The sequence below is a fragment of the Vicia villosa genome, linkage group LG3 (assembly GCF_029867415.1).
Source record: "Vicia villosa cultivar HV-30 ecotype Madison, WI linkage group LG3, Vvil1.0, whole genome shotgun sequence".
NCBI classification, from domain to species: domain Eukaryota; kingdom Viridiplantae; phylum Streptophyta; class Magnoliopsida; order Fabales; family Fabaceae; genus Vicia; species Vicia villosa.
Genome location: NC_081182.1, coordinates 145192700 through 145209734, shown reverse-complemented (window position 1 = coordinate 145209734; position 17035 = coordinate 145192700). Strand labels below are relative to the sequence as shown.

Below are 17035 nucleotides of genomic sequence, written 5' to 3'. Positions count from 1 at the left end.
CCTTCTTCTACTCCATTTGAGTTCCAAGCAAGGACTAATGCTACTCTTGGGATGCCATTCAACTTCATGACTGTTGATACCCTTGGAGCTCCAAACCAAGGTGGGACTATACCCGTGACTTCTGGAGTGCCAACTATGACTGGGACGGGTTTCCCATTTCCTACTCCACCTCCTCATACAGAGATCCCTTATCCTGCTTTCTGTGGTCCTCAGTCTGCTAATCCAGAAATGCAAACAATACCAACTGCTGAAAGAGCTCGACCCGTTGAGAGATCTGCTGAGAAGTACAAAATCCTTGAGGAAAGAATTCGAGCCATTGAAGGATTTAGTGCCTATGGGATGGATGCTGAGGATATGTGTCTAGTTCCTAATCTGGTTGTCCCTCCTAAGTTCAAGACTCCCGACTTCCAGAAGTACAAGGGTTTGAGCTGTCCGAAGAGCCATATCATCATGTATTGTCGTAAGATGGCTTCTCACATCCACAACGACTCATTGCTCATCCATTGCTTCCAAGATAGCTTGTCTGGGGCATCTCTGAACTGGTATATGAATCTGGAACGTAATAAAATCCGATCCTGGAAGGATTTGTCTGATGCTTTCCTCAAGCAATATCAGTATAACATTGACATGGCACCAACTAGGTTGCAACTTCAGAATCAAGTGCAAAGAACTAATGAGACATTCAAAGAGTATGCTCAAAGGTGGAGAGAAATGGCTGCTCAAGTTAATCCACCACTTTCTGAATCTGAATTGGTTGACATGTTCATGAACACTCTTCAAGGGCATTACTATGAGAGAATGGTTGGAAGTGTTTCTTCTGGTTTCTCCGATCTGGTCAGGATTGGTGAAAGAATTGAGAATGGTTTGAAGATTGGTAAGATCCAGAATCCCGCCAATGCTGCTGCTGCAAACCAATATGGGTATAAGAAGCCCCAGGGTAACTTTGTCAAAAAGAAGGAAGGTGAGACTAGTGCCACCTATGCTCAAGATCAAGCTCCTCGCTATCAAGTGGCCGCCGCCGCTCCTCAAGCTTATGTGGCACCTGCTGGCCAAAAACCTTGGGTCCCCTATCAGCAATATGTTCAACAACAAGGTTATCAACAGAGACAAGGTCAACAGAGGCAGACTAGGCCTAAGAGGGTGTATGATCATGTGCCAATGACCTATAGCCAACTTCTCGCCGCCTTGCTTGATCAAAAACTGATTCAGTTAGCTGAAGCAAGGCCTCCTCCTGATCCTCTCCCTCCAAATTACAAGATCAATGCCAAGTGTGAATTCCATTCTGGAGGATCTGGTCATACCACTGAAGAGTGCAGAGTTCTCAAGGACAAAATTCAGGACCTGCTTGATGCAAAAGAGATCACGTTCACACCTGCGGTACCTAATGTGGTCAACAATCCCATGCCACCTCACAACGGAGCTTCCACCAGTGGACCATGAAGACTTTATGTCTGTCAGAGAACATTTCATTTGCATTAGAATAAGGCCAAGCTTGCCATTGTATAGATTTCTTTAGTATTTTCAATTGTACTACTTTTGTTGTTATCAGGTACTATCCATTGTAAGAAACTCATTCTGTTTGAATAAATAAAAATAATGCAATATACATGTTTTTCTCAAATCATTTCATCTTTGTCATTATGTTCATTGATACTTTACTCATTTGTATTAAGCAACTAAAAAAGGAGAATGATGAAAATCAAAAACACATGAACTACTAACTGTATGCTTTTGGAACAAAGATCCTGCTGACGATGTGCAGGCATTGTTTCAATTCCTAAACACCGGAGTTATAAGGGAGTGAAACCTTCGTAAACCCCTTTGAGCCTAAGGAGTAGTAGTTTCTTTTCAAAAAAAAAAAAAACAATGAAACCCTTCATCTTAACCAGGGGCAGGGTAGTCTTCAGTTAGTGCGACCGAGCGCTCAACTTTCAGGTATTCCATCAGAGGATCAATTACATCTCATGTCCCGCAACAAAAGAAGAAGAGAACAATCCACAATGGATGTCTCTCATTCACTAAGAACAAAGGCAGTCATAACCTTTTCATCAAGTCAGTCACAAAAATCATACAACTTGTTCCCAAACGAGGCAAAAAAAAAAGGAGTGAAAAGAAAGTATTGAATCATGATCAAAAAAAAAGAAAGAAACAATAGCCCGCTAAGTCAAAAAAAAAGAAAAAAGCTTTTAAGCAAATGACTTAGGCAAAAATTAGGGCATATCCCGCTGGACAACAAAAACCAAAATCAAAAGAAACTTTTTGTCCAGGCAAAAATTAGGGAAAACAAAAGGCAAAAGCAAAAGAAATCCTCCAAGGGAAAAGTTATTATGACCATCAACGAAAGCATCAAAGGGTGACTGCCACCTCCATCAAATCCACAAAGGATCCTCATCCATCGCAATCCTTCCTGAAAGGCGAACACTCGTGTCAAACTATCTGAACGTAGGACTGGAGAACATCACGAAGAGGGGTGGGTTAAGTAGAACTTGAGCCTTTATCCTTTGTTTCTCAAACCGTGAACCCGGCCACGTTACAACCCTCAAAAGTCCTAATTGAAGCAGGGTTCGTTCCGAAAGCATACAAACTGTAAAATCATGTCAAAACTGACTCCTATTGTTGCTGTGTCATTTGTGTTAGTATCAGTATAACATTTTGACAAATAAAACTTTTCTTTTGAGATTAACATGTGCACTGCATTCTCATTATCTTTTTCAAAGCAGAATTGTCTCTAATCAGAAAGTAAGTACTTGATACCAAGGAAAGTTCAACATTGAAATTCTATCGAGTGATCTTACAAAGGCAAAGGTTGGTCATCCACTGAACAAATATTTGAAGAATCCATTTGGTGGAAGAGTTCCTTTCAATCTGGGGCATTCATTCCATGATCAACACTGGGGGCAGACCATTACAAATCTCCATGATTCAAGCCCATCAAAAGGTCATACAAGCTGGGGCAAGCTAGTGACAATTCTTTCTTCCATCCCCAAGCAAGTGTCAGATATCAAGACAAGTGTCGAGGAGTCAAACTAAACACTTCACCTTCACAAGTGTTGTCCTTCAAGCAACAACCCTTCCGCAAGGGAACCCTCCATTCACTCCTGGTATCTTGGAGACAATCATCCCATTCATAATCATACATACATCATGCATATCATTGCATTTTCATTATCATTTCTCCCACATGATCCGATCATCGACAAATCAGGGGCATCCACCCTATCTTGAATCAAGCAGAGTTTCAAAACTCCACCTAATCTATTCCACATCAAAGCAGAAACCCTGAACAATGCATCAGTACACTGCATATAGAATCCCTTGCATTGCATTTCCAGAAGTGCACAAATAAATCAAAAATTTGCATGTGAAGCATAAGCCAAGTTACTCATCAGATGGGATCTCTACAAGCAATCAACTGATATTCCACTGGGCCACTCAGAGTTACCATGGTAGTGTCATCTCCTAAAGACAATCATGTTCATCTCTCTTCAACCCAGAGTTGATTCCTATTCTTTTTCCCACTCACCCAGAGTTGACGGTTATCTTCTATTCAACCCAGAGTTGGTCCTTACCTTTTTTCCACTCAACCCAGAGTTGATGGTTGTCTTTTATCTTTACCCACTCACCCAGAGTTGACGGTCACCTTTTATTTAACCCAGAGTTGATTCTTATCTTTTTCCCATTCAACCCAGAGTTGATGGTTGTCTTGTTTCTTTTCCCACTCACTCAGAGTTGACGGTCACCTTTTATTCAACCCAGAGTTGATGTTTGTCTTTTATTCAACCCAGAGTTGATGCTTATCTTTTTCCCACTCAACCCAGAGTTGATGGTTGTCTTGTTTCTTTCCCACTCAACTCAGAGTTGACGGTTACTTTCTTTCTCTCCCATTCAACCCAGAGTTGATGGTTATTCCTAATTGATCATCTTTCCTCTTTCAACCCAGAGTTGAATTACCTTCTCTCAACCCAGAGTTGATGTCTACCCATTGTCTTCAACCCAGAGTTGATTTCCTTTTATCCTTCAACCCAGAGTTGACCCACGTTTATTTTTCAACCCAGAGTTGACGTTTATTTCATTTCTAACCCAGAGTTGAATTACCTTCTCTCAACCCAGAGTTGATATTTGTCTCTTATTTTCAACCCAGAGTTGATGTCATTAATTTCTCTTAACCCAGAGTTGACCTTCTTTCTTTCTCAACCCAAAGTTGACCTCCCTTTATTCTTCGACCCAGAGTTGACCCACTTTTCTTTTTCAACCCAGAGTTGATGTTTATTTCGTTTCTAACCCAGAGTTAACTTGCTCAACCCAGAGTTGATACAATCTCCATCAATGGATTTGACCCCATCTCTTCCCCAGTGGATCTCATCTTTCTTAGGCAAATTTTCAGGTTCACTTGATATTTAATCTTCTTCTACCTTGAATGTTCGAAAGGCTAGCGCCAATCTCACCTTCAGGTTTAAGACGATTAAATAGGGGCAGCTGTTGCACCCCAAAATTTGCCCATCTTAATTTATTCATTGGCTTTTAATTCTCATTCATATGCATACACTTCAATAGCTCATGTGCATAACATAACAGTCATTCATGAAATAACATTGAGGCAAGGGATCAAGGATTATGGAGTAGAATAAGGTTTCTATCATCATCAGAGGCTTAAATGAGTTGGTCTTCATCGTCTCTTAAAACTGGGTTCAAGTTTGGTTTACTATCATTCAAGACATTAGGCCATTCAATTACATGGGTTGCAAATCGATGATTTTGAGAAAGATGTGGATTCATTAATTCAAGGTGGTTCATTTTTTTTTTAAGTCAATTACTGTGGCTATTTGCAAATTATCGGATGAGAGAATATGGTGTTGTTTCAAATGATTTTGACTTGAGTTCATCCATAGATAAATTTTGGCCATAGATTTGAGAATCATCGGAGTTTGAAGTTCAATTCATACATATCAAAAGGATGAGATTTCAAGTTCATGGAAAGGAAAAGGTTACTGTATTGAAGTTTCTTAGTTAAGTTCAAGAGAGTACAAAAAGATTTTATTCTATTGTTCTTACAGGGCCATCATATTCAATAAAAAAAAATAAATAAAGGAGGACATTTACATCAAAACCAAAACGCGTATTCCTAATCATCATACTTTCATCCCTTTTACAATTCCAAGTCATATGCACGAGATTTGTGGGCCACATCTTTGTTGAAGCCTTTGATACACTAAGTCAGACATAAAGAGAGAAAAAACACAATCAGCCTGTTAGTTCCGAGGCTACTAGACCAGAAATTCGCTGCTGCTGATGCTAATTCCAAGGAGCTTCCAAATGATAATGAGGTTGTAGAATCTGAAATGCTGCACAGCAAATTCATATCACATATAAAACCACATCAACATCCATACCAAATCAAAATCCATACAGGGGCAGTTAACTAATTTCACGTTACTACCGACTTCACATTCAAATCTAAGAGATATTCACAACGGGGCTTCTAATCTATTACATTCTTCAGTGCTGAATTAACAGAGTTCTAAGTATGATCCTAAACAGAAAATAGAAAATCCATATACCGATTGTAGGTTCAGTTCACCAAGTGCTTAACAAAAATCTGCATATACAAAATAGTTACACATTCAGTTCATATTCTAGCCGCCCTTTAACCGATTCTCCAACTAACCTTCATAACCTATAACCACTTTTGTAACAGCATATAACCAAAACTTCTAACAGATTTTGCAACCCCAAACAGAGTACTTAGCCTCTTCATAAAACCTGTGCGGCCATAAGAAAACCTATATTAATACCCAGTTAATTAACTATCCCTTTTTGTCTAACCTCTAACTGTTTTCTACTAACAGTTTCTAACTTAACCAGAAAAGATATCTAACTGATCTCATTACTAACAACCTAACTTCTCAAAACTAACCATTCTCATAACCTCATTTCATGCCTATACTAACCTGCCCCATTTGAATACCTACATAAAGCAGAACCATGCTTCAGTCATACATCTTCATTCATAACCAACAAATTACATAAAAAAATACTCATACATACACTTTTACCATCCATCACTCCTCATGACTAGTAAACTTCATCTTTGCAATGCTCTGTGTTCTGATCTCGGTCCAGGTGGGACATTCAACCAAGTGACTCCGCATCCGTGGCGCAAATGTATTTGAATCCTGCAGGGGAGTATAAGCAATGCATATCATATTCAGAGCCAAAATTCCACAACCAGAATGCCATTCAGATACGGTTCAAGCAATCAATCATTGAGACAAAAAGTGAACAAATACAAAAGGAACAGTCATACTGCATCCGTGCATAATCAACTGGAAAAGAGACAGAAAATCCAATACAAAACCAACTGCTAGAGCATTTCCTACCCTTTCTAAACCACATTCAACCAAACAAAATTCACACAGCATTCCCATAAAGCCCAGTCAGCCCCATTGCTCACAATTTAACCAAGACACTACAATCAGTTCAACCCACAGAATTTCCAGCAGCCTACATAACTTGTAACTAACCCAAAAAAGAACCATCCTAAATAACTAACAGAAAACCAGAAAAATCAGAAACCAAATGCAAGTCCCACATTCAAGAAACTGAAAAAATACCTTGCAAGCTATAATGCTGAGTCCCACATCTAAGGATTCCTAATGATCACTCAATGATTGCTCCTATAAATAGTCAGCTTCACCCATCTACAATGGACACCAAAAAAAAAAGCACTATCAATCTTCATCATTGTCTCGCTTGCAGACTTTGAAGGAAGAAGGGTAGAGCCTCAAAATCTTCACACATTTAGACTTCTCAAACCTTCAATCTCCATCTTGTAACCTTCATCTCTTCATCCAACTCTCCCAGTTTTCATCTTCATGACTCCATAATCATCTTCTTCAACTCTGATCCTCCATAGATCCTGCAAATCCTCGTCACCAATCCTCACTCCATAATTCACTTTCGAACTTTCTTCACCACTTCTGAACATTTCATCATATCCATCATTTTCAATCGCCATCCTTATCACATCTGCAACCACCTCAACCACAGGCAAACATAGAAAATCAGTTTCAACGAAGAAGAATAAATATAGAAGGAGAGGAATCGAGGAAAGATTAAGGAAGAACTCAGAGCTCACCTGAAGATACCTCGTTCTCAATTTGCGTTTATTTCGCACCTTTCCGGATTACGTTCTTCTCATCTCCCAAATTCAAGAAGCGTCGCATCGGTGAGTCTCTATTCACTTGCCTCAAGATCCTCACCCCTTTTTCACTCTTGACGCTATATTGAACCGGTGGATTCTCTGGAGCGTGTCCTTCGCTCATCTTCCTCCGATTTGGCCATTTGTTGGTGAGTAGTTTGGGTTAAGGTGCGATTGAGATGAATTCGGAAAGATAAGATGAGAAGTGAGGTAGAGAGAAAGGAAAGATACGTTGGCATGGCGGTGTCGTGGGAGTTCCGGCCGGCGGAGGCGCCGTCGCGTGCTTGAGTTCTGAGAACGAGAGTGTGAGAAGGGGGAACGTCGCAAGTGAACCCTAACTCTTCTTTTTTATTTTGATTAATTTTTATAATTAATTGATTATTTTGATTAATTAGGATCAATTAGGTAAGACCAATCACTAACTGTCATTAGGCTGAATAATTAGTGATTATTCAAATAAAATCCGAATCATTCTTTGTCAATTAAATCTGAGTATATGATAACAATTGGGCCAAACGCTACCCTCACCCCCTTTTTGGCCCATGCTAGTTTTTGGCAGCACAAACTCAAACAAAAAACTGCTTATGGGCTTGATTTTGGGTCCCACGCCCAGTTTCTAACCACACCATTAATTTCCATTTGGCACCCCTGTTTGCATTTTAATTTTAGATTTAATTAGTTTTTACTAATATCTCTTAAGCAAATTTAATTGTTAATTTTCACTAATCATTTTGAGACATTAATACAAATTTTGACATACAAAAATAATCACCGAAAAGATGTTAGTTTAGTCTAATTTTTCTCTTAATGTCTAATCAAATTTTCTTCATAAAACCAACAAAAATAATAGTATTTTAGTCCACTTTTTGTACTATATTTTTGACTTGCTATTTCATGCTTGTATGTAATTTTGCACCATTATCACTCTCAATTTTGACTTCTAATCTTGCCTTAATTTTCATGTATCTCTTTCTCCTAACCTTAGGTAGAAGCCATGACAACATTAGGTAGAAATCCCTTTCATACTTAGGCTAGTTTCTAGGCTAGTTCTTTTTCCTTTTCAACCTTAAAACACTTAACAAATACTTGACTTAATTCCCATAAAAAATACAAAGAAAGCACCTAAAAAATGACTAATAAATTTCTGACTAATAAAAAGGGAATGGAAGCTTGTAACTTCCCTTGCTTAAGGGATGTTCGAGTGCTTGGGGCTCCCTTGCTTAAGGGTTCCATTCAGGCGTAAGTTCCCAACCTCTAAAAAACACAAACCAAAGAGTAACTCGAGTTTCCCTTGCTTAAGGGATTTCCTCGAAACGCTCAAAATCTCTTCTTCATCTCTTGCCTCAGAGGCATTCTTTCTCCTGCCTTCAGGGCATTCTTTCTCCTAATCGGACACGTTATTTCCGCTCCATTCCCAGCTTAAGACTCCAGAGGTCGAGCAGCGGAGTGCGAATGTAACTGTTCAACTAAAAAACACAAAAACAAACAAAAACTAAAGAGCCGAACTACGGCGCTCTGATTCCTGAAAAGGATGCGTAGGCATTAGGTCGCGGGGCCTAAGCGAGCACAACTATTTAAAAAACCTTATTTTCCCCGTGTTTCTTTTCTTTCATTTGCATGCATTCCCTTAGTAATTAAGCTTTAGATTTATACACCCTTTAGATAGCAACAAACATAGGTGGATACCATCGAGTACGATGGGCGTGAGGGGTGCTAGCACCTTCCCCTTGCGTAACCGACTCCCGTACCCTATCTCTGGTCGAAAGACCTCGTTTTTATCCATCTTAGGTTTTCTGATATTCCTTTCCCTTATGGGATAAATATATTGGTGGCGACTCTGTCTGATTTTCGCGAGCGTGCGACAATGGTGTGGCCCACTTACTATTGTTCTAGTAAGTCGTCGCAGTTAGCCATACCTGCTTACTATCGTAGTTGGAGTAAGTTTATCGTAGATGGTATGACCCACTTACTATAGCTCTAGTAAGTCGTCGTAGTTGGTCATACCTACTTACTATCGTTGTTGGAGTAAGCTTATCGTAGATGGTGTGGCCCACTTACTATTGTTCTAGTAAGTCGTCGCAGTTAGCCATACCTGCTTACTATCATAGGTGGAGTGAGTTTATCGTAGATGGTATGACCAACTTACTATCGTTCTAGTAAGTCATCGCAGTTAGCCATACCTACTCACTATCATAGTTGGAGTAAGCTTATCGTAGATGGTATGACCCACTTACTATCGTTCTAGTAAGTCGTCGCAATTAGCCATACCTGCTTACTATCGTAGTTGGAGTGAGTTTATCGTAGATGGTATGACCCACTTACTATCGTTCTAGTAAGTCGTCGCAGTTAGCCATACCTACTCACTATCGTAGTTGGAGTAAGCTTATCGTAGATGGTGTGTGTCATACCCCAAAATTTACCCGATATAACTTGCATTTGTCAATTTATTAAGGGCGTTAAAAATTAGGAGCCATATGGTTTAATATACCTATTATTAAACTCGCTCTCTTATAAAATCCCCTTATAAACTGATTAAAATAAAATGAGGTGTGATAAAAAGTATTTGGGATCCAATTTGTTTGGGCCCATTTGTCTCATCATTTAATCATTTTATTATCTTCCAAATAATATTTATATTGTTACTAGTTATGAATTATTAGTGTTATTAATTCCTATTATTAGTGTTAATATTGGGGTTATTAAGATTAATCAATTATTATTAGTACTAATAAAATTATTAATTGGTATTAGTAGGATATTATTAATCGGTATCTTTATTGGATTATCATTAACTAACTAGTTTATTCTATTAATTAATTAATTAAGTAAATTACTTGAGGTTATTAGGTTTTTTTTGTTGTTGTTTGTTTGTTTTGTTTTTACTGTTTGGGCCACAACGAATTAGTGGTACTTGGGCCAAACAAATGCAAAATGATTGGGCTAGCTTATGCAATGAGGGATCAAGGGGCGGATCTTGGGCTCGGTGGGTCAAAGGACAGACCGGGTCAACCCGACCCAGGTCCTGTTCACTTCCTCCCTCATGGAGAAACCCTAGGAGTTGTTCGTCTACCCCCAACCTTCAGCAAGCGCCGCCCACGGCCAACACAAACCCTAAACAAACTTCCAAAGCCCAAATCCATGAATCGGACGGAATCAAATTTCAGATTAAATAAAATCTTAACAAAATCGAATAACATAATTATAACGAAAATCAGACAAATTTTTATTAAAGACTCGAATCAATTACAAACAGATTGGGAATCAAATCATAAACCTAATACAATCTAATATTTCCTAATCTAATTGAAACCCTAAGTCTATAAAATTAAAGAAAGAAATCATAAGAAGGGGTTGGAATTTTGGAAGAGAAAAACACGGAGAGCCCCTTTTACGCCGCCGCGAACACAAACCCTAGGACTTGGATCTTCAATCAAACCTGCAAAACAGAAAGGAAGAAGAAAATTAGAGCGAGGGGGAGCACACACGTTCCAGAAACTGAAGATAAAAGGTAACCACCGTCAAAACTTAGCTTAGGATTCATCTAGTTGCATGTTTATGTTTGATTTTAGTTGAATCTGGGTTTGTTCGATGAACTTTGGGGTTGGGAGGGATGAAGATCGTGAGGATCTTCATCGATCTGGGTTTCTGGGCTGGGGAGGGGTTGAAGGTTTGAGTTTCACGGTTGAAACTCAACCGGAAACTGGGTTTCAAGGGCGGTTAGGGGGTGGCGCCACTGGCGGAGGCGATTTCCGGCTGGTGGTTGGGGGTGTTTTCTGGGATTTTGTTTAAGAGTGAAGAGAGAACGAGAGTGAGAGCAAAAGAATAGAGAGAGAAAAAAAAGAAAGAAAAGAGGAAGGGATCGGAGAAGATCCCATTTTATAGTCCCTCGTGGGTGTCATCGGATGATGACAAGTGGCCATCCCACGGCCTCTCGTCTGCAACACCGAACATGATTCTGTGTGCCATCCGTTACCGTGTACCTTCGTTCAACCGTGCATGCAGGCCATTAAGATCCAATCCAATAAATCCTGGCCTTACACGCCATTAGACACATACCACACCCCATACTCCCTCTGCACACTCAACCATGCGGACTAGAAATCCTAATGGGCCAAGCCCCTTATTGTTTACACACCCCTTAATTTCTACCTATAACAGAAACACACCCCCCCAATATAAAATTAAAAACAACACTTAATTAATTAATTTTGTAACAAAAAAGGTTATTTGTTTAATTATTCGTCTTTTTCGTAATTCAAACTAATTTTCTCCCCGAACCGACTATACCTATTAGTCGCATTAGGCGAGAAATAATTTTGATTAATTTAATTTATTTGTTAATAATAATTTAATAAAATCCTTTATTTAATTCTCTTCTCGACCCGACTAAATCTATTAGTCGCATAAGACGAGAGATAAAAAAATATATAAAATTTAAAACACTTTTTATTTGCTGCCCACGACGATCGAATCTATCGATCAGAGTAACCAGCAATACCTCGTAATTCGTTAGCTATAATGATCAAATCTATTGATTATCGCATCTAACTGTGACATATCAAATAAGGGTTGTATGCCAAACCTCAAACTTTTTTCATCCTCAAATCAAATTCAAAACTACGATAGGCCACTCAAAAAGCCTTTAAAACAACTTCCAACCATATCAAGTTAAACTCCAATCCTAAGGCGTACAACCCTGTGCCCGAACTACGTTGACTCTGATTCTCCATAAGGAGATACGTAGGCACTTGGTAACAAGGCGAGTCTCCCCCCCTATAATTTCAATTCATTTTAAATCTCAATTTTTACCCTTTTCATTTCATTAGCTATTAGCCTTATGGACCTTGCCATAAACCTTTATTCTATAATGCAACCTTAGGAAAGGGTTGAGGGTGCCTAACACCTTCCCTCAACCTGATTATAATAACTTACCCTGAATCTTTATACTGCGTAGGGTTTCCTATTCGCCCTTCAGAATAGGTGGCGACTCTAAACCTTTAATTTTTAGAGCAGGTTGCCACAACTGGCGACTCTACTGGGGACGATACACTTTTGGTTAATTATTATGCTCCTAAGGCTTGAGAGGGTTTAGGTTTTAATTAATGGTTTAGGTTTTTGGCGAATTTTAGGGTCACTAGTGCAGATAAGTGATTTAACACCTGTTTTATTTAAATTTAATACCTATTTTTTTTCGGTGTGAATGCTACAGGTATGGTAAATATGGTATTTGACACCTGTTTTTAAACTGGTATTAAAATTAAAATTTAGACCGGTTTTTGACCCGGTGTTAAATATTTTTGACAGGTTTTAATATTTATTAATTATGCATCATGAGGAAATGTTTGAGGCCGGTTTTAGTAAAAAAACCGATGTAGAAAACATCCTTAAATACCTGTGTTTTGAAAAAACAGGTGTGGTATGTATGGCTGCTTTACTTTTGAAAACGTGGATGATGTTTTATCACCGATTTTTCTCTAAAAATCTGGAGTGAGATATTACATCAATTACCTATTTTTACATCAATTTCAATCAAACAAAATCATTTCAACATCATTTTCTAGTAACTTTTATTACTTTTGACCTACCTAATAGCAGGCTAAGCTAAGGGCAAAATGAACAAATGTAACAATCTAATCCAATAAATATTGTAACTTTTAGCATCAACAAAATTTTCTAGTAAGAGAAGGGAGAAAAAAAACATAATTTATTAAAAAAAGAGCGATGCTTGGGAAGACTTGACTTGGATTGGGGAATGAATTCATTTAGTGGAATTGAATGACTTGGAGCTAGCTTACACTTGGAAATGGATAGGAACCTGCCAATGCTGTGAACACATAAAAAAATGTAATCAAATTATGTTTTTACTTATAAATTAAGATTGCATGGTAGGATTTAGACTCCTAGAATTCTTGATACATAACACTTTATCTATGTAAATATAGGAGATAAAGATTTTCTAGTTATGTTAAAACTTGGTATGCATGTAAAAGAAAACACTAAATAATGGCAGACTTTTTTGAGAAAATTGCAAACTGGTTCAAATTGAAACACAGCTTGTTTAATCCAACAATGTCTCCTATAAATTAAACACTAATTCATAAAACTCATTAAATAAATTAGTTAATGAAACCAAATAATAAAATTGAGGAAAAATGACAATTTATAGTTTTATACCATCAATCACATGAATTTGTTATTTGGAAGACAATCTTTAAACATGAACTATTGAAATCTTCACACCAAAATCATAATTTGAAGCAGTAGATAAATATTTGTTCGAGGATACATTTAGTTATGTTATTATCTAGAACTTAAATTATGAGTTATAAATCCTCTTATCACCTGAACCGAGTTGGAAATTTTAATAGTTCATTAAATCAACTAAAATTTGCTTTAGTTCAAGAAGCTAATTTAGATTAATCCTTTATGAGCTATCGTATTGTAGCTGTGATAGATGGTTGGCATGCAGAGGGGTTAGAAATTAATAGATGAAAAGGTTAATTAACCTGTCCTTAGAAATTTTGTGATACATTTTATAAAGAAAATGTATTTTATCCCAATGCCAAATAAATTCTCATAAACAAAAATATCAAACAAACAGTCCCCTCTAACAGGCTCTAACATTCACATTCTTGATGACAGGCTATAAACATTGACAAGCATGAAAGAAAAAGCATCAACACAGTATAGAAAAAGGTATAAAAAATAGAAACCGCAGTTTCAAATGCCTAAATTAAAATTAAGATAAGATTGAAACATGTAACGTATTCTGATTAGATTAGAGTCTAATATCAATTTGAATGGCAATTCAATCAATAAACTAGTTGATAACAAAATAGAGAAAATAAAGGTTATAAAGAAAGTTAATTACCCTGCACCTGATAAAATTCTGAGGGTCACGCTTCCTCCTATCACTGCGAGATCTGACTCTCACAACATGAGAATGAATAGCACATGAGACTCAGTATTGCATCTTACATACAGTTTAGGAAGAGTGTATTCTACATATTACATTACAAAAACAAAAATGAAGCATCAACTGGGGAATTAACCTAGGTACCAATCAATTTAAGTATGAATGAAAATCAAAATTATAAAAACACAGCCAATTTAAACATTCACACAAGATTTTAAAAGAATCATACGGTCATAGGCACAAGCTTCCTGAACATATCCAACTGCAGCCTGTTCAACAATTTTCAATTCAAATGTTGAAAATGCTTTCTTTGATGTATGTTCCGACCAGTAAAAAGATTATTAAACAATGATGAGTTTAATTTTTAAAGTTAAATGTATCAAAATCTACCTCTTTAGAATGATCCTGCTTAACGAATTTGAAACCCACTGAAAGTTTATTAGCTGAAAAAGACATCGTGAATTAATGATATATGCAAGTAAAAGTGGAAAAACTATATTATATATAATTTAATTCAAATATAGACAACCTTGTGGTGATTGGTGACAAAGTTGATCATACTGCACATAGAACCTAAGAATTCCTCATTTTCACAAATTACCTTACTAGACTTAAGTTGAACTGTAGAAACTCAAGGCTCCCTCTTATACACATAGAACCTGATTCTTATATGGAAAAAAAATCATAAAATGGAAAATGGTCACAATATTCAGTTTGTCAAAAAATTAAAGAGGCAGGATAAAGGTTTTGTGGTACATTCTTTATCCATAGAGTTATTTGGTAAAGTGATAGATATTTGGGCATGTCAGGCTTTCGACTTCTTCTCCATTATGCATTGAAACACAATAATTATATATCCATCATGTATCTATGATAGAAAATGGTGATTCAAGCCTACACCACATGATAAAACAAAATGAAAAAAGCATGTATTTAATAATCAACAGTGACAACAATGGTGCTAAAAACACCATATTCAAGTGGAATAGTATCCGAAAATTGAAAATCATACCGAGATGGATAGATGTCAATAGAGAGCAAAGTTGATTAGTCTTGAGCTACTTTTTTCATCTTGGTCTTCTAGCAATCTATGTCAGCGACATGAACAAACCCACATTGACAAGAAACAAAATGACGAGACAAGGAGGGCTTATTGCAGAAGGATCGTTAGGAAATTGTTGTGATGAACAAGCGAGAGAAATTGTCGGTTATGAGAGAGGAATCTACAACATTTCAAGAGAGAAATTGAATCGAAATGGGAATTGTGAGAGGAATATAAATAGACAGGTGAGTCAAGAGGCGAAACATTGAGCGAGAGAGGAATTCCAATTGTTGAGAGGGCAATTTCAAATTCCGGAAGGTATTCTGAGTTTGAATGCATAAAGTTTTGATCGAGGGTTTGGAGCAGAACCACAAGTTTTAGGTTTGACAGGACGAGTAAATTATAATTAATATTAATTAAATAATACGTATTAATTAATATTAAATATAATGGTATAATAATTAGTATGTCACACCTCTTTTCCAAAATTAGGTATTGATTGATAATTACAAATTTGCCACCGCCTCTTTATGTTACAGCTGTTTTCCTCAAAATTAGGTGTTATTTGATTATGTATATATAATTTATTTTAAAATATGTACATTTGACACCTTTTAATTTGAAAAATAGGTGTCTATTATTAACCACTAAAATTAACTTTTTAATATATTTACAAAATTGCCATCGAAGATGAATTTTACACCTATTTTTAATATAATGGATATGATATCAATAATTCTTTTGTCATTTCTACACTAGTGGGTTTGGCAAATTTGCCATTTTTAGGGTTTGGGGAAAGGTTTATCTTTTTATAAATATTTAATTTTTGTTTTATTTATTTATTTTTGTTTATTTTCATTAAATGTTTATTTGCCATATTTGCATTAAAATGTTTAATTGTTATATAATTTGCATTGTTGGGTTTATATGTGATTGCTGGTAAGCCTAAGCGTGGGAATTATATTTAAGACCAGAGGGGAATTACATCGCCTACGAGTCTTATTATAATTCCACTCAGAGTGAGTTAAATATCCGGAAAGGTCTGATACGAGGATTGACCTTGTTGAGGGCTGGACTTGGTAGTTAGCTGATCTCTCTGAGAACCTACCCCTAAAATTTGAACCTCATGGATAAAATGAGTTGTTCTAAAATCCAAAGAGACAAAAAGTCTCGGCGGCTACGAACGACCCCATGAGACCTTCTAGAACATTCCCATGGGAAGGGTAGGCTCCCCGAGCCGTTACGTCGAACCTATGAACCTAGGGCCTATGTGATTATATGCTGAATATGTGCTTATTATTATTATTATTTTATTGTGTTTTTTTGTGTGTATAATTGTTTGCATGCATCATACATCATATGCATATTTTTTTTATCATGTCTTATCCACAGGTAAAAAAAAGAAGAAAAAAAGAAGAATAAAATAATAATAATAATAATTCTTTTTGGTGAAAATTCAGGAAAATGAATGCTAAGAAGTCTATTGTCCACCTCACCGTCTCAGTGCCTGATATCAAGAAATTGAGGAATATTAGGCATAAAATGTCATCAACTGCTTTGAATAGGTTTGTGGGCCGTTATGGTGATATTTTGGATTTTCTCAAAGTTAAGGTTCAAGAAGAGGCCATCACTGCTTTGATCCAGTTCTATGATCCTCCGCTTAGATGTTTCACATTTCAGGATTTTCAGTTGGCTCCTACCTTGGAAGAGATAGATGCTATGCTTGGGTTTTCAAGGGTTAAAAAGGAGTTTTATACAGGTGCTGGAAAGAAAGTTGAGATTTCTGATTTGGCCAAAGCCTTAGGAGTGCCCGTTGCGGATTTAGAAGCTAATTACAAGACTGATGGTAAAATACAAGGAATTAGGAGAACTTATTTAG

The 17035-nt window shown here is 36.9% G+C and overlaps 1 long non-coding RNA gene across 2 annotated transcripts; it reads right to left on the bottom strand.

Annotated features, from left to right (window-relative positions):
- Positions 1-12484: 12484 nt before the first annotated feature.
- On the bottom strand, positions 12485-15538 carry LOC131656771 (uncharacterized). Of its 2 annotated transcripts, none has more exons than XR_009300286.1 (6): positions 15127-15538; positions 14716-15008; positions 14505-14557; positions 14344-14383; positions 14070-14199; positions 12485-13022 (listed from the first exon to the last, which is right to left on the bottom strand). It is a non-coding gene; the product is annotated as an uncharacterized LOC131656771 (long non-coding RNA). The 2 variants fall into 2 exon arrangements; XR_009300287.1 differs by having other exon boundaries at positions 14077-14199.
- Positions 15539-17035: the final 1497 nt, after the last annotated feature.